The 18,819-nt window shown below is 43.0% G+C and overlaps 1 protein-coding gene across 4 annotated transcripts in view; it reads right to left on the minus strand.

Annotated features, from left to right (window-relative positions):
- ptk2bb (protein tyrosine kinase 2 beta, b) overlaps positions 1 to 18,468 on the minus strand; it is a 167,025-nt gene extending 148,557 nt beyond the window's left edge. For all 4 annotated transcript variants that reach the window (XM_084315123.1, XM_084315122.1, XM_084315121.1 and 1 more), the window contains exon 1: positions 18,334 to 18,468. The gene's annotated coding sequence lies outside the window, so the exon portion shown is untranslated. The remainder of the gene's footprint in view (positions 1 to 18,333) is intronic.
- Between the last annotated feature and the right edge of the window lie 351 nt (positions 18,469 to 18,819).

Consider the following 18,819-nt stretch of genomic DNA (forward strand, 5'->3'; position numbering starts at 1 on the left):
ATATTTCCTACCGCCGCGGTTATTACCGCACACACACACACACACAAAAAAAGTTTGAATGCATTTTTTTTGTAGTCTACTCTTTATAGCATATAGCCTGCCTCTAATCTAAATGTCTATCTTTAGAGGATGACTTTGCAGCATGAATATTGTTTGGGATTCGGCATGCACGCATTCGTTATTAAAAGTGAAACACGGATTCGAAGTCTCCCCTCGGTGTCGCGAGCAGGGGTGGTAGCGGCGCGCCCGCCGGTTACCCCCCCGACCCTTTCTTCTTCTTATTATTATAACGTTACTACTTATGATTACAAAGGCATTCGATTTGTGGCATTAACGTTAGTATAGTTACACGTTCGTATTTACCGGACCATAGCAAGGCAAGCGTTACTCAATTAATATCTAAGTTCCTTTCTTTGCTCAGAGCGTGCCGAGTTGTACCCATTCTGCGGTCTGTTAATAAAGTTTTCAATCAGACAAGTGTATAGAACGAAGGGCTTTTATTATAACATTTCGTTGCAGTAAAATCATTATGCCTCGTTCCCTGAGGAGCGACGGCGTCGGTAATCCACTCCGGTCTCCGGTGGGAGCTAACGTACTATTAGCCGTGTTGTGACTGAGCTCTGATCAATGGCTCATGGCTGAGATTCAGGAAGTAAAAGCACTGCAAGATGCTTCAGCATGTGACGCGTATCTCTTCTGACCAATCAGTGGTCTGCAGTGTTTCATGTGACTTTTCTGGTACCCAATAGGGTCGCTTGGAATCTTGACAGAGAAGTAGGGTATATCTGCAGAGCCGCAAGACCAACGAGAGCGTAATAATAATAATAATATAATAAAAAACAGCGGTGATGCCGGTATTCAGCCCAACGCTGCGGTGGGCATGATGTAACAGCGATACCGCGGTAATACCGATACCGCGGCAGCTCTAACGCTAACTCTAATGTAGAAAGGATATTAGAGAAGCTCCCTCCCGCCCGACAAGAGCGTTTTCGGCGGCAGAGAGACCACCGCGACCCCAACGGCCCAGAGGCATCCCTCCTAGACCTATCTGAGTTCCTCGCCAGGGAGGTCAGCAGCCTACGACTGGACACGTTCGTATGGAGTGGACCAAGCCCAAGACCAGGACCTCGGGGATCAAATGATAACCGCCGGTCGGTGACCGTTATGCACCAAGCCGAATCAGTACCGCAGCACAATAACCACAACACCCCCTCGACGAAAGAGGAGTGGAAGATTGAATGCCAGTACTGTGAAGGGGAACATCGGCTGTATCAATGCGACACTTTCGGGAAGCTAACCACGGACGAGGTGAGTCAGTGGATCAAAGACCACCGCCGCTGCTTCCGCTGCGCACGCAGCCATATGGCAGCTGAGTGCCGCTTGAAGAAGAAGTGCAGCAGGTGCGGCGGTGCCCACTTGGAGGTCCTGCATGACATCAACAGGCGTCCGCCAGGACAACAAAGTGGGCCCGTCGCGGTAATGTACCAGGCCGAGGCGGTGGCACCAGTACCAAAGATCCACCAGACCGCTCCCTACTGTACCGACTGCTACAGCAGACACTGGGAGTCACGGTGCTACTCGGACGACCGCGAGTCGGCACCACTCCAGAAGATCCAAAGCAACCGACCAACAGGAGTGCTCCACATTGACCAGCATAGCGGGACCCCCCGAGTGCTCATCAAAGTGGTCAGAGTGCTCCTGAGCTACGAGGACAAGGTCCTGGACACTTACGCCGTCCTGGACGATGGGTCTGAAGAGACTCTCCTCCTCGCTTCCGCCGCAGCCCAGTTGGGCCTGCGGGGTGCCAAAGGTACCATGACAATACGCACCATCAGAAGGGACCAGAAGACCATAAAGGGTGAAAATGTCTCCTTCAAGATAGCAGCGGTGGACCAGCCCGAGAAGCAGTATAGTATTACCAACGTCTTCACCAGCCACGACATAGGCCTATCGCAGTACACCTACCCCATCCCACAGCTGATGGCGAAGTATGTGCACCTACGTCAACTACCTATACCGCTTATCGACGGCGCCACACCGACCCTGCTCATCGGCTCCGACCACGCGGACCTCATTCTCCCAATTGAGGCGGCCCACATCGGACCCAAAGGATGCCCAGTCGCGGTTCAGACCCGACTGGGGTGGACGCTCCAGGGCCCCCTCTACGGACTTGACAGTCAACCCACGTCTACACGCTGCCTACACACAAAGGCGAGCGACACCGGCCACTCCCTCGTACAGCCCGTTGAGAGGCTATTGACATTAAGCGAGAGGCCTGTGAGAGAACCGTGGGCACAAGAGGGAGTTCAGAACTCCACCCCCCTCAGCTGCGCTCCAGACGTAGCTGACCTCGAACCCAGCACCCCAAGCGACTCCTTGATGGGGCGGCCGGAACCGGCCCCTCCTCAGACGGGGTACAGAGCAAACAAGAGAAACAGACGGAGGAGGTGGAGGCGCAGCCAAGCACAGATCAAAGCAGTCTCAGGCCCGCTTCCTCCTAACCCCCCTACCATCCCTTCCAGCCCGTCAGAAGCGGGTCAAGGACGGGGACAACTTAAAAGTGGACACAGTCGTCGTGATCATAGACCAGTCACTACCCCGAGCTGCGTGGCCGGCCGGCCGCGTAAGCAAAGTGATCACTGGTGCCGACGGAAAGGTCAGAGCGGCAGAAGTGCTCGTCCAGGGGCGGACATACACCTGACCCGTGGCGAGGCTGATAGAGTTGCCAAGGCTCCCCGACTCTCCTAATGACGACCATGACCCCCTGACTTTGTGAACTGCCCTACCCTCACAACGGACATTGAGTAGTGGACAGTGCGGTTAATCTGTCTCTGCTTATCTAATTAGGTGCGGACTAATTAGGAGGCGGCTGTTACGAAGGGTCAGATTAAACCGAATATATATATTTATTACTTGAGATATATTGTATAGTATTTGTATATCGTCTGATATCCCTTGTATATTCTTTGTACATATACACGGAATATCCCTTTACCTAGTACAGGCCAGACCATAATATTCGTTCTCCTATTGGAAGCGATCACCTAGGCGCGACGGCCATACCCCCCAATGTCTAGTTCAAAGTCACCGCTAAGACATGCCTGGACATGCCCGGTTCTGCGCAAGAATACGAGACAGAAATAAGGCTGGTACTAGATTATTCACCATACGTATAAATACGTTGCAGGTGGATACAGCAGTTAGTTAACCTAGAAACGTGTTACCCTCAAACGTTAAAGCCTTCATCACGAGTCAACGACCAAGTGAAGTGAGCAACCGTGCATCTAAATAGAGCACTTATAACCGCGTGCGAATAGGACAGTAAAAGTGTCAGAGCTTAGTGTAATAACGTCAAGTTCGACCTAGTTAATGTGAAGTACCGTGCACCGGAGAATCTACACCGGCGACTACAGAGCCCTTTTCGGCTGGATTATATTTGCTTTGGTCCTGTAGCTGATGGAGCGGAGAATCGTCTACACCCACAATTGTGTGGGATTTACTCTGTGAGGAGCAACGTCGAGCCCGCCTCTAGGACGCCTGAGGCTGGCTAGCTTTCTTCCATGCGGCACTGCATACCGGAGAATAGCTGTTGTTCGTCTGCGGATCAAGAGATTATTGCACTGTCTCCTGTACCTGGAGTCTCCTTATTCATCGTTGACCCAGACTTTCGTTACCGACAAATCCTCTCCCCTGCTGGCCTACAACCGGAGGGACCTTATTAGTATCTCCAGCTGCCCTACTAGTGTACCATATATATAATTCTTATGATACAGGTGGTATTAATTATCTCCTGCGTAATATGCTCATGGACTTACGCTCTTGACCTATTCATGCACATTCTTCGCCTTACAAGCTCAACTCTCAATCTTGATAAGTAATGTAAGATAATCTTCGTGCTGCTAATAAATATTCTTCTAAACGATATTTCTTGTTAAGCCGTGTCATTGTGGGAGTGTTCATCTCATATACCTGTGTACTGTATGGCCAGTAGTAATGTACATAAAGCAGTAGTGGTTTAATGATACCATACTTATTAATACAGTCAGGGAATTGTACCCCTCAGTTACAGGTTTCATGGCTGTGGCCCCAGTAAATTACCAGTTTAGAAGGCAATATATGTGGGAGAAGACCATACAGTGTAGGTAAGGTCAAATCGCATCGAATCGAATCGTTGCCTGAAGAAGAGTCGTAATCTAATCGAATCGTTGTGGGGTCAAATATTTACACCCCTAGTCTCCAGTACCTTCACATTCTGATGACTACTATGGTCCAAGTCTGAGCAGCACCAGTCCTCATCTGAACCGGTTCAGCACCAGATCTCATCTGAACAGGTTCAACGCATGAACTCTCTCAAGAAAGTATTACGATTGTCGGTTGACTAAGACTAAGCTCTGAGCTACAGCAGGTAGTATTAAAAAATTGTCCTATCTCAAATCCTGCCCCCTTTTCTTGATCCTCCAATCACAACTGTTGTTGCTTTTGGCTGAGGAAAGCAACGGTTGTGATTGGAGGATTAAGAAAAGGGGGCTGGGTGATGATAGGTCAAACTGGCAGTGAGAAAATGGTATCTTTAGCAAATGCGGAGCTAATGATGCTAATGATGGAGCATCGCGGTCGGTTGTGTGATAGTAAAGGGCTAACTTTCTGTATTGTCACAGTGAAAGGGTTAACCGGCTGTCGTGTGGCAGTGAAAGGGCTAAGAAAGAACCACTGAAAGGTCTCAGTGAACAAACCTTCAACTGGCTGCACTTGACGTCAAAAACACAGAAACAAAATGGTCATAAAATAATAGCAAAATGCATAATCTAGATTGGTTCTAAGACATAAAAAAAATAACTCAAGTGTAAATCGGCGAACACAAAGTCAACAGTATACTTAACCTGTTCAGGTGTAGTACAGTCTCACACGTATGAGCTTTGCAGAAGTGCACATTCTAATGATGACGTCATAGATAGAATTCATAGAAAAGTTCAAGGCTTTGCAATGCTAAAGAGGGTCAAAAGGGGACCATGTCACCGTGCCGGGGCCGCCACTTACCCACCTTACAGTAAATCCATTAAACATGAATATCTTCTGTCTGTCACAGCATGCTGTCCCTTTCATGAGCGAGGCCTGGAGCTGTTGGTCTGCCGGGCCGCCGGGTGGGACTGCCTTTCAATCTCTCTCAGGGTTTTCACTGTTGCTAGAGAGGGTACTGTTATGTTAGCCTGGGGCCATGAATTCCTCTACAGGGCTCTCTCTCTCTGTCTCTCTCTCTCTCTCTCTCTCTGTCTCTCTCTCTCTCTCTCTCTCTCTCTCTCTCTCTCTCTCTCTCTCTCTCTCTCTCTGTCTGTCTCTCTCTCTCTCTCTCTCTCTCTCTCTCTCTCTCTCTCTCTCTCTCTCTCTCTCTCTCTGTCTCTCTCTCTCTCTCTCTCTCTCTCTCTCTCTCTCTGTGTGTGTGTGTGTGTGTGTGTGTGTGTGTGTGTGTGCGTGCGTGTGTGTGCGTGTGTGTGTGTGTGTACCTGCAGTGTGTGTGTGTGTGTGCGTGCGTGCGTGTGTGTGCGTGTGTGTGTGTGTACCTGCAGTGTGTGTGTGCGTGCGTGTGTGTGCGTGTGTGTGTGTACATTGCAGATAGATAGGTACAACCACAGGAATACTATAGTGAATCACTATAGAAACATAGCATGTCTATGGTAAAAGCACAGGAATACTATTGATTCACCATATCAGTACATTTATATATATTATTTATAATCACTACAGTATTTCTGTGGTAAACTTCTATAGTGTATGTGGCCACCTGTAAGAGGTGGAAATGGGGGAAAGCTCTAAATGGATGTTTAATATATGAAATGTATGATATTAGTTAGGCAGGTTAGAGGAGAGCCTGACACGTGGAACATACGCTGCTGGCGGGACAAAACCTCTTAACTCCAAAAACCCAACTTTTCTGCAGATGAAAAAAACGAACACAGATTTGAGGGTGAATAGAGTTATGAGGTTTAGACAGATGATTGGTTTAATGCTTTCCCATTGTGTAGACTTTGTAAAACCACACACACATGGAGGATGATCTACTGAGTTGATAAAAAAAAAATATATATATATGGAGTTAGGAGGTTTTGTCCCGCCAGCAGCGATACGCAAGCTAGCTTTCCATTGGGTCTGAAAGCAGCACAAATAAACAAATAGCTTGCCGGTGCAAATGGTCGTCAATAAAGTAAATTTGACTCACCGTGGTGATGTGTTGGTGTCTCTCAAGCCACGACCAATTCCTGGCGCTGTGATTACATTAAAGTACAGGAAAAAGACGATGTTGTGCCCCTATCTGTACTAACAACAGCAGCAAGGCAACCCTAGCACATAACGGCTATTCTAAACTTTAATATAAACGGCAAATGTCCGACTTACATCAAGGAACCCGGATCATCAACAAATCAATCTTAACTATATTCACAGGACATACTTGACTCCTATAAGACTGTGCCGAATGGGGCTCAAACAAGATTCCAAATGCACCCAATGTACAAATGGGGACGAAGGGACATTTATGCACATGTATTGGGACTGCTCACCAGTTAAGGCATTCTGGAAAGATGTGACCCAACAAATATCAAAACTCGTATCTTGGAATATACCTGTACACCCCTCGGTATTGCTGTTGAATGATGTTTTTGAGTTTGCAGTGAATCCACAGCTAAAGAGATTGGTTTTATCGGGTATCACAGTAGCCAAAAAGCTGATCGCATCACGCTGGTTTCAACCGGAAAAAATGTGCCGTAAAGTTTGGTTTCTTACATATCTCGATGTAATTTACCATGAAATATCTACAGCAAGAATTCTGGGTCTCAATGAATCCAAAATGTCAATGTGGTTAGAAGTGGTGGAGAGAATAAAAGCTAGCTTATAATGGTAGTGTCTGGTTAGGTGCGAGGGATAGTGGAGGTACTTCTCAAGGTGGGGTCCGGGAGGGGGGGTTCGAGCTGAGCATATGTGTGTAGGGTTTTTTTTTTTTAGATAACAGGTATTATGGGTATATCTTATATAAAACAACTAACCAAAAGGTGATCTCAGGATGTGCCCTGACAATTAATGCTTGTATATCTTATCGTGTGTTGTCATGTTTGTTTATATGTTTGTTTAAAAAATAATAAAAAAATTAAATACAAAAAAAAATATAAACGGCTGTGTCTCGACTCTCGAGCGAACACTGACAACCCGTTTCCTTGGTAACACACTGAGAAATCGTCTTTTTCCTGTACTTTAATATAATAATCACAGAAACAACTTTATTGACATTTTCGCCGGCGAGCTATTTGTTTATTTCTATAGACAGGTTTTTTGTTGATAAACATACAAGTGTTTGTAAACCTGCTGAATCACGTGACTGAGTTGCCTACCTGTGTGAAAAAAGGACAACGGGGCTCTATGGAGAAACCATGGCACTCCCCTGACTAAAAGTATAATGGAGCTCTATGGAGAAACCATGGCACTCCCCTGACTAAAAGTATAATGGAGCTCTATGGAGAAACCATGGGACTCCCCTGACTAAAAGTATAATGGAGCTCTATGGAGAAACCATGACACCCCCCTGACTAAAAGTATAATGGGGCTCTATGGAGAAACCATGGCACGCCCCTGACTAAAAGTATAATGGAGCTCTATGGAGAAACCACGGCACTCCCCTGACTAAAAGTATAATGGAGCTCTATGGAGAAACCACGGCACTCCCCTGACTAAAAGTATAATGGAGCTCTATGGAGAAACCATGGCACTCCCCTGACTAAAAGTATAATGGAGCTCTATGGAGAAACCATGGCACTCCCCTGACTAAATGTTGTTTCAAACGAAAACGGCTGGATGTGTGAGTCTTTCACCTTTTACATATCTAGCTTTGGCATAGACTGATTGTTTAGATCGCTAGCATGGCTAACAAATGCAAATATATTGTAGTTAGTCTGCCCCATTGTTCTGACCAGGGACCATTGTGTATACTTGATGCGCGCGCGCACACCAAAGGGCTAAATCCACAAAGAATGGATTGCACGGAGCAAGTTGCACCCTTACTTACAATGCATTATGAATTGAAAATGGGGGACCCTGATGTAAACAAGACGAAAGTCTTTCTCTGGTCTGCATCCCCATAACAATTGTGTGTATTGAGTCGTACTGTATTGTACCCATTCTGCAATCTGTTAATAAAATTTTCATTCAATCAATCACCGTGCAGATTGATGATTGAATGAAAGTTTTTTTTTCCATTTCCAATTTTCAATTCATAATGCATTGTAAGTAAGGGTGCAACTTGCTCCGTGCAATCCATTCTTTGTGGATTTAGCCCCAAGTCTAATGTGGATGACAAACACATCTGTTGGACTTTTTCAGGGCCACAGCCATTTCTATGTTTGATCCTGAGTGTGTATGAAAATCACTACAGGATTACCGTGGGTTTTTACTTCATTTGCATATGGGTTTAGTGGAAAGTCATCATGTATATCCAGATTTTTTATTTAATTTTTTTAATGCAGGGTTGACTGATAACACAAATACAAAACAAAACAAAGCAAAACAAAAATAAAATAACAACTTTTTTTTTGTCAAGTTGACATTTGTTCTTCTGTTTTCACAGAAAGGAGCGATCACGGCCCTCCAAGACAGAGGAGCGATCACGGCCCTCCAAGACAGAGGAGCGATCACGGCCCTCCAAGACAGAGGATCGATCACGGCCCTCCAAGACAGAGGAGCGATCACGGCCCTCCAAGACAGAGGAGCGATCACGGCCCTCCAAGACAGAGGATCGATCACGGCCCTCGAAGACAGAGGAGTGATCACGGCCCTCCAAGACAGAGGAGCGATCACGGCCCTCCAAGACAGAGGAGCGATCACGGCCCTCCAAGACAGAGGAGCGATCACGGCCCTCCAAGACAGAGGAGCGATCACGGCCCTCCAAGACAGAGAAGCGATCACGGCCCTCCAAGACAGAGGAGCGATCACGGCCCTCCAAGACAGAGGAGCGATCACGGCCCTCCAAGACAGAGGAGCGATCACGGCCCTCCAAGACAGAGAAGCGATCACGGCCCTCCAAGACAGAGGAGCGATCACGGCCCTCCAAGACAGGGCTTTGTCAGGAATCTCTGGGGGCGTGTCTTTCTTGGCACGGAGTGACATCCCTTTGACCTCTTGGTCCAGGTCAGATCACAAGTCTGTGAGACTTTCCTCTCGAAGGAGTTTCTGTCTTTTAACAGGCAAACACTGAAATCCAGAACAATTGGGGCATAGATAGATACAGAAGGAGAGGGTCTTGGGGGGGGAAACTTGCCATGGAAAACTAACCACTAAAATGAGTCTTGTCTCATTTTCTTAGAGAGGGTGATAATTAGGGTTGTAGTTCAAGTGTTTACTACTGTACGCTCAAACCCAATTCACATTGCAATGCGCTACAAGAAAAGAAAATGGTTAAAGGGACAATCCATAATCCAAATATAAACACACAGGAAGCCCCACCACAAACACTTGTTTTTTTCTCTCATTCTTTAGTTGGTTGACTGAGCTCTTGATAGAAGAACTAACACTAGACAACAGGAGTGGGGCTTTAATAAGGTGTGTCAAATGATACTTCTGTCTTTCCAGAACAGCTGGTCTCTTAAGATCTAGATGAATCTGCAAGAGCCATTTAGGAGCTGTCCAGTCTTGTCAAGCAGACAGAGCATATCTTACAGCAGGAGGATCAAATGTAGTGTCACACAGTTTTCGTACAAAAGGCACCCTAATTTAGGTACTCAACAGCCGTAATCTAATCTCCTTTCGTCTGACTTGTTTTCTAACAGCGTTAACGCTCCTATACGCTCTAGTATTTTAGAGAAAACCCACGCTGTTGTTCCCAGGTCATAGTAACAACACTTCTCTTGCATGCCGTCATGCCGGCACTTGAGTTGTTGTGATGACAACAACTGTGTTCCCAAGGGAGATTTTTATCAGGCTCTGTAAAACATCTAACGCTAGCCAGGTGAAGCAACTCTTTCAGTGTGCCAGCCACAAGAAAAAGGCCATGTGTGCAAGTAAAAGGACAATCATTTGTTATGTTCACCGTCCAGTGCCTCCACACTCCCCAACGCGTTTACATGCAGTACTTTACTGCTGCGTCATGCTGCGGACTAAGATGAGCATGACTGAAAGCAGCCATTTTAGTTTTTGTTAAAGGGGAACTATTTTACTATTTCTTTCACTATTTGGGCACTTTTACACAATTCCTGTGAGTCTATGGAACACCTCTGTAATATATATATTTTTTTTATTCATTGTTTTGTATTTCTAATCAAGTCCTCAAAAACAGCATTTTTCTACCTCAAGATTTCGAGCTGTTTTGAGCCTGGGCTCCTAAACCACTGCGCCGGGCCTGCTGAGCGTCGTGTTCCCCTGAACATTAACATGCAGCAGTGACTATATGACATCACATATAGGCACATTTTCAAACGACTCAGTTCAGTGAGGGTGAATATTGTGAGAGGAGAATTGGAAGAATGCACCAATATGAGAATTTTGAGACATAGATCATATTAATATAAGTTCACATAGCTAGGAAACAATGCTAAACACTCAAAAAGGCCATTTATAAGATAGTTCCCCTTTAAGTAATTAATCACATTTTTTATTTGACACGTGTTCCATTTGGGAACAATGTTTTACTAAAGGGTTTATCTGAGAGATTTAACAAATAATAATAAATAAATGAATGAATGAATCAATCAATCAATCAATCAATGAATAAATCTCTGAAAGTTAAAATGACAAAATGTGAATAGATTCCACACGGCGGTTCGACAACTGAATGAGAGGTGCTGCTTCAGAGATAAATGACTGAAGGGTGGAGGCTGGAGGGGCCACACACTGATCCACACTGATCCATCATCAAACGCAGATAAAAACAGATGGAAGGAAATTGCTGCTAGAACTATAGCTAACATAGCTGTAAAGCGCACAGCTGAAACAACAGCTTTGCTATGGACAGTGACATATCCTTCTTTTCCAGAAGTCCGTCCTCTCCGAACTTTTACGTCTTGTCAAAACGGATACAGATCTGGCGTAGACGGACATATCATACACACACGTCCAACAAATGGATACTCCTCACTGAAATATAAACAGACAGCCACCAAGCTCTTCCAACATGGCTGCCTGTAACCAAAGCCACATTTGAAGGACAATGCCTATATGTCTGTCTGTGCATTGATAAGACTAGTTAAAACACTGGACAAGCATGATATTACTGTTTCACAATGACTTGTTTACAAGATCCAGTAATAATAACTTTTGTTGATATATTTCTCATATATTACAACCGTTGTTTCTTCCAAAATGGAGGACATTCTAGACATTCTTTTGGCTTCTGTTCTATGTCCATAAGGAACATTATTCACACTTAATCGGTCTGGGTATCAAAATGCAATACTTTTATGATATGATCAAATTGCTTCAATACTCTTGAGTATCGAAAAAATGCTGGGTCATTTGATACCAATTGTCAATATACCAGTCAGTGAACCAATGAACATGTTTGTTCCCCGACATAAGGCTGCTCCTGATTGGCCTTTTCTTCCTGTTCAACCTATCCAAAATGTAACAACGCCTCTGATTGGCTCATACAGGACACACAACGCACATAACTCTGCAAAGTAAAGTATATCATTATTGGCCGCGGTATCGTAACATTGTAAGCGACACCCAGCCCTATAAAGAAGCAGGCATAGTCAAGTCAAAACAGAACAGAAAGGGAAATTATGTAAATGCTCAATAATAACTCAATGTTCTGGTCAATATCAGGCAAAACAGCCCATATCTATCATCCTGCTGTCAACGTACATGTGTCATCAATCGCTGCCAATTTGCCAGACTGGTGGTGATTCTCACTGAACTCAATATATCATATTAGCGAAGCCAATCAACATTGATGGATGGCCCCTGATGAGCATGACCTTTTTGTGTTATGTTGCATAATTTATCTATATTCAAATATGATTGATGAGCAAATACTTTTTTGTGACACAAAACTGATTAAAAAACATGACAATTACCGGGCACGGCACGCACCACGTAAGTGCGCTCGCACTATAATCACAGCGTCCGCGGTTCCAGTCCGGCCCGGGGACCTGTGCTGCATGTCCTCCCCAAATCGTCTCCTAACTTTCCTCTGCCTGTCCTATCCGATAAAAGGCTGTAGAAATGCAAAAAAATTAATATTTAAAACATGACAATTAGCAGGAGGTTCACATTACTTACCCCAGTTGCCACTGTAGGCTGATATGTAGGCTACACTACAGGCTATGTAGGCTACACTATAAGATATGTAGGCTACACTACAGGCTATGTAGGCTACACTACAGGCTATGTAGGCTACACTATAAGATATGTAGGCTACACTACAGGCTATGTAGGCTACACTACAGGCTATGTAGGCTACACTACAGGCTATGTAGGCTACACTATAAGATATGTAGGCTACACTATAAGATATGTAGGCTACTACACTATAAGATATGTAGGCTACACTACAGGCTATGTAGGCTACACTATAAGATATGTAGGCTACACTACAGGCTATGTAGGCTACACTACAGGCTATGTAGGCTACACTACAGGCTATGTAGGCTACACTACAGGCTATGTAGGCTACACTATAAGATATGTAGGCTACACTATAAGATATGTAGGCTACACTACAGGCTATGTAGGCTACACTATAAGATATGTAGGCTACACTATAAGATATGTAGGCTACACTACAGGCTATGTAGGCTACACTATAAGATATGTAGGCTACACTACAGGCTATGTAGGCTACACTATAAGATATGTAGGCTACACTACAGGCTATGTAGGCTACACTATAAGATATGTAGGCTACACTACAGGCTATGTAGGCTACACTATAAGATATGTAGGCTACACTATAAGATATGTAGGCTACACTATAAGATATGTAGGCTACACTATAAGATATGTAGGCTACACTACAGGCTATGTAGGCTACACTATAAGATATGTAGGCTACACTACAGGCTATGTAGGTGACACTCTCACACTCTGTGTTGTAATGACACGCAAGACATGTTGTCCCTAATTAAACACATACAGGTGTATTACAGGTGTATCAAATGTGTGTTGAAAAACAACATTAGCAACACAATTTTACAACATTAGTCTTAATAGCAACACAACCAGAATGTGTTATTTTCAATATATTCCATAGCCAAAGCATTTTCTATACTGGAAGTATATTGACCTCTGAAAGGTCCAAATAAAGTATGATATATCTTTAGTATTTAATACAAAGTACGATATATCTTTAGTATTGAATACATAACGTACTACCGGTATATATATTTAGTATTGAATACATAACGTACGATATATCTTTAGTATTGAATACATAATGTATATCTTTAGTATTGAATACATAACGTACGATATATCTTTAGTATTGAATACATAAAGTATGATATATCTTTAGTATTGAATACATAACGTACAATATATATTCAGTATTTAATGCATAACGTGTTACAAGAGAAAACCTGGATCCCTGGAGCACTATTTGAAACTAGAAATTATCTGTTTGTCTCTGGTGCTCCTACCCTGCCACCACCTTTACTATACAAAGAAGCATCCTTTAAGAGCAATGTTGGTTCACTTTGTTTCAAAGAAGCATCCTCTAAGAGCAATGTTGGTTCACTTTGTTTCAAAGAAGCCTCCTCTAAGAGCAATGTTGGTTCACTTTGTTTCAAAGACTCCGGTCTCCTCTCCATCCCCACCACCAACATGCGGACTGGTCCCAGAGCCTTCTCTGTGGCCACACCCACCCTCTGGAACTCACTCCCTCCAAACATCCATAGTGCTACATCCCTGCACTCCTTCAAATCCCAACTCAAAACCCACCTTTTCACCAAATTTGTAAATGACACTGCCTGATTTGTCCCTTTTTTCTTTCGTTTTCTTTCTTTCTTTCCTTTTGATTATTATTTTGTTGTTACGTTGTTACCTGTCCCCCTCCCTTAGCTGTTAACACTTTCTTCGCCAGGCTTATGTACATCATTATACCATCCTCTGCCAGCTCTATTTGTCTATGGAGAAGTTCCCCTTCTTTGCAGGGCTATAACTTTTTAAATTGTATTGCTAAATTGACATTACTATGGCCCATTCAACGTCAATTATCTATAGTTCAGGATGTAGGAACGTTATACTTTTTCATTCATACTAAAATACGGTCTAAAGTATAAATATGTTTTTATCGTTTTCTGCAGCATTCTGCAGAACGTGATTTATAGCCCTAAATGCATTATATTGATGATCAAATACAGTTTGATAGCGATCTGCGCGAGATAAAAAAAATTCAAATGGACGTGCTTCTAGAAGTTACTACTTATCATCTGATGTTGACCGGATGGGGGGGGGGTCGTTTATAAATCACTCGCTAATAGTCCCGGGACTCGAGCTAGACACAATGGATAGCAATCCGTTAAAAATAACTCGATAAACAACATGATTTGGACGTATATACTATTATACAACCTGGAGATGGATCGCATATTTCAACATCCCATAATAGGAATATTTTTGCTCCACGCTCATCGCCCAACGCTACGAGGAAGCTACGGTGAGTTTCAGCGTTTTTTTTTACCGTGTTCGATACAAACTGCTCTAATGATCATATCACCCACACCACACTAGATGAATCATCTAACGTTGGCCACGGAATTATAAACGACCCCCCCCCCCCATCCGGTCAACATCAGATGATAAGTAGTAACTTCTAGAAGCACGTCCATTTATACTTTAGACCGTATTTTAGTATGAATATGTGAATGAAAAAGTATAACGTTGCTACACCCTGAACAATAGATACTTGCTGTTGAATGGGCCCTAATAATGTCAATTTAGCAATACAATTTAAAAAGTTATAGCACTGCAAAGAAGGGGAACTTCTCCAAAGACAAATAGAGCTGGCAGATGGTATAATGATGTACGTAAGATTGGCGAAGAAAGTGTTAACAATTGTGTGTATTGAGCCGTACTGTATTGTACCCATTCTGCAATCTGTTAAATAAAGTTTTCATTCATTCATTCATTCATTGTGATCGAGGTATTCACTGACCTTTGGGAAGTATTTTGACATGTACATGGGTACCTTGGTCGTGTAGTGTATCTTGTAGACCAGGCCCATTGCAAGTTGCTGTACTCTGTCGTCTACTCTAAGCCATCCTAGGTTGTCAAAGTGGGCAGGGGTGAGGTGGGTTCTAGGAGTAAGGTCAAGCAGTAGTCTGACCAGTTTGTTTTGTGATGTTTGTAATTTTGTTTTAAGCGCCTTTGAGGTGCTTTGGTACCATGAGGTGCAAGCATAGTCGTAGTACCCTTGAATGAGTGCTCCTGCCAGAGTCTTCACTCAGGGTAATTTATCCGGTACAAGAATCGAGTTTGTTGGTTTATTTAAAAGAAGCATCCAGAGCAATGTTGCTTCACTTTGTTTCAAAGAAGCTTCCTCTAAGAGCAATGTTGCTTCACTTTTTTTCAAAGAGTGATCATTTTGGATTCATGTTGAGATTATAAACAATATTCAAGCATTTGTAACAAGGTATTTGTTTCTTCTCAAAGTTATGCTAAGAATTGTGTTTCTTCTTATGAGCTTTCGTGTACAAATTCACAGCACATGCTTAGTATGATAAGTGATGATAACCATTAATATGCTGTTAAGTTTACTTAACTTAAATTGTACTTTGGTCAATTAAGCAAAAGTAACCACAAATACATCAAAAGTATAATTTAAATATATCTTAAATAATAATATATTATTAAGTACATCTTAAGAACAACCCTTTAACACACTAAGTGCAACATAAGTGGTGTCAGTTTAACACAGCTTTAGTATACTTTCTGAATACATAAACAGTATAAAAAAAATAAAAAATAATAAAATAGTATACCCAAATCTTTTACTTGGGAAGTATTTGATCAGAGACAGCGCTGTCTGTTTTTTATGTTTAATTTACTAAAAAGATAAATGAGAGTAGGCCATGGTCAAGGTAAGCTGCTTCTAGTTCTCATCAATCTAAAGGTAGTTACTAAGGCCCCGTTTAGACGAGCGTTTTGTGAACAGAAACCGCAAAAGTCATCTTGCGGTTTCACTTTTAATTTTACGTTTAGACGAGCGTTTTGGGGTGGAATTCTCCGTGCAGACGACGCTATAACGACGGAGCCCCGCTGTCACACGATTGGCGCATATGTCACATGACGTGCTGTGAAGACCCGCCCTACTCTGCCTCTGATTCGCAGACTGTGGATGGGGAATGTGATTGGACCAAAGCAGAGTCACTCACAGACAGTGGGTCCACTCACGCCGCGGGACAGATTCTTGTGTATTTAACCCTTTCACTGCCACACGACAGCCGGTTGTGTGATAGTAAAGGGTTAACCTTCTGTCGTGTGACAGTGAAAGGGTTAAAAGTACTGCCAATGTAGCCTTCAGGTGATCTCCGTTGATAATAGTCAGACATACTTGCTTTGTTTACGTCTCGGCTACTGGCGCATACCTGCTACCTGTGACGTAAGCAGTACGCGCGACCAGAGCCGTGACAAACCTTTCGTCATCGTTTTAACAGATTTATACGGTTTGACAGTTTAGATGAGAGCGCAAAGCTTTTGCGTTTCTAGGAATTCCACCCTGGAAGGTAGTCTCACTTTTTTGCGGTTTCACCCCGTAAAAACACAGTTTCCGTATAAACGAAAGGCACATCCGTAAAAATATTTTTGCGGATTCACCTGCTAGCGTTTCCGTCTAAACAGGGCCTAAGTTACTTCATTACTAAGACACACAGCACATGTATCCACCAGAGCCTGTAATGACTGTTGCAGCACTTTCCTGAGTTACTATCCATCATTCAGATTCTATCCACTAGATTCTGAGTCTTTTTTTTTGAGGGGGGGGGTCCAGGGGACCCCAGTAAAATGTGGAATAGTTTAATTTCACTATTATTTAATGAACTAGAAGTTAGCCCAAAGAGAAAGCAATGTGAATCACTACCCACTTTCAAAAACACTCTCAAAGAACACCTACGGGAGACTGCAATTCGAAACTGGCCCCTACAAATGTCCTAACCCAGTTGTACAGTAAATGACCAAGTATGGCTTTGTCAGTATTCCAATGTACAGTGTACAGTGTCCCCCACCCTTCCCAACCCACCACCTACCCAACCTCCTCCAATGTACAGTTTCTACATGTATATACACTTTTCTGGACACTTTTTGTATCACAAACAGTACTGTATTTGCAAATCTGGTACATGTCATAAATGTATAGATGTAGCAGTACTGTCTATCTGTATGTCATGTTATGATGAATTGAAAATGGGGAACCCTGATGTAAACAAGACGAAAGTATTTCTCTGGTCTGCATCCCCTTAACAATTGTATGTATTGAGCCGTACTGTACTGTACCCATTCTGCAATCTGTTAATAAAATGTTCAATCAATCAATCAATCAATCAATCAATACTGATTCTGATCCTGATCCACACATTTGGTAGATCAAATGAAAGCCAACTCGCATGGCCACGTTTTGTTGACGATCTCAACTTCATATCTAGAGCCATATTGATATAGGCTATAGGCCTACTGGCAAAGGGAAAAATGCTAATTCTGACGCAGAAAGAATTGTGTGTATTGTTTGGGTGTCTAAACGTATTATTATCTAGATTAAAAGCACGTTTTTAAAAGTTCAAATTACAGAGCACTACTGTGGCAACGGAACCAAGACATTTTGCTTATATGTTTGTCAATAATAATGTCAAGTTTTCCCGTTGGGGTGTCGTGTCCCCAGGGCGGCACAGGAATGTGTTCGAACTATTCCACCACCTGCACAGACTTGCTTTGATACTGGAGAAAACCTCGCACCCAAGTAGCAAATGCCAGTAAAAGCCTACTTCATATATTATATTATTAAAATAAAAAATTTAGATTTGTGTTCCCTTCAAATCAAATTATATTAGTTTATTATCCTAACATGACAAATCATTATGTTGTGAAAAATTACGCTATGAAAAGAAGAAAAATGCAACATTTTGCACGGCTGTGAAATCTGCATTTTTATTTCTGAAAGTGTCAGGCTATACCACAATTGAATACTTATATAGAAAGGGCAACAATATCCCCCTGAATTTGTGTAGAATAACCTACTGTAATTATCTGTTTATAAACATACACCTCGGTGTAGTAGGCCTGGCTGCCAGTCACATGACTCGAAAAACGTTCTTGTTGACATTAAAAAAAATAAAAACGCTAAAGAAGCGTTATGTTTATAAATCTCACCCGGTGTTGTTTTCTTCTAGGAATAGATGAGATTGACGAGTAGTATTATTCCATGGAGAGTCGTCACGTCGGGCCTAACAGTTGTTTTCTTCTTGACAGTCTGTTATACTCGAGGTAAACTGAGCAGGTATTTCCAAAGCCACTCCCTCACCTTCTGCAATCTGTGAGAGGTGGTGGGGGCCGCGTCTATTTGGGGCCCCACTTCCTTATTGTAGACGATGTGTGGCTTGATTGATTGATTGATTGATTGATTGATTGATTGATTGATTGATTGATTGAAAACTTTATTAACAGATTGCAGAATGGGTACAGTACAGTACAGCTCAATACATACAATTGTTAAGGGGATGCAGACCAGAGAAATACTTTCGTCTTGTTTACATCAGGGTTCCCCATTTTCAATTAATCATAACACACGACATACAGATAGACAGTACTGCATTTATGACATACCAGATTTGCAAATACAGTACTGTTTGTGATACA

Source organism: Notolepis coatsorum (genome assembly GCF_963971535.1).
Source record: "Notolepis coatsorum genome assembly, chromosome: 5".
Classification (NCBI taxonomy): domain Eukaryota; kingdom Metazoa; phylum Chordata; class Actinopteri; order Aulopiformes; family Paralepididae; genus Notolepis; species Notolepis coatsorum.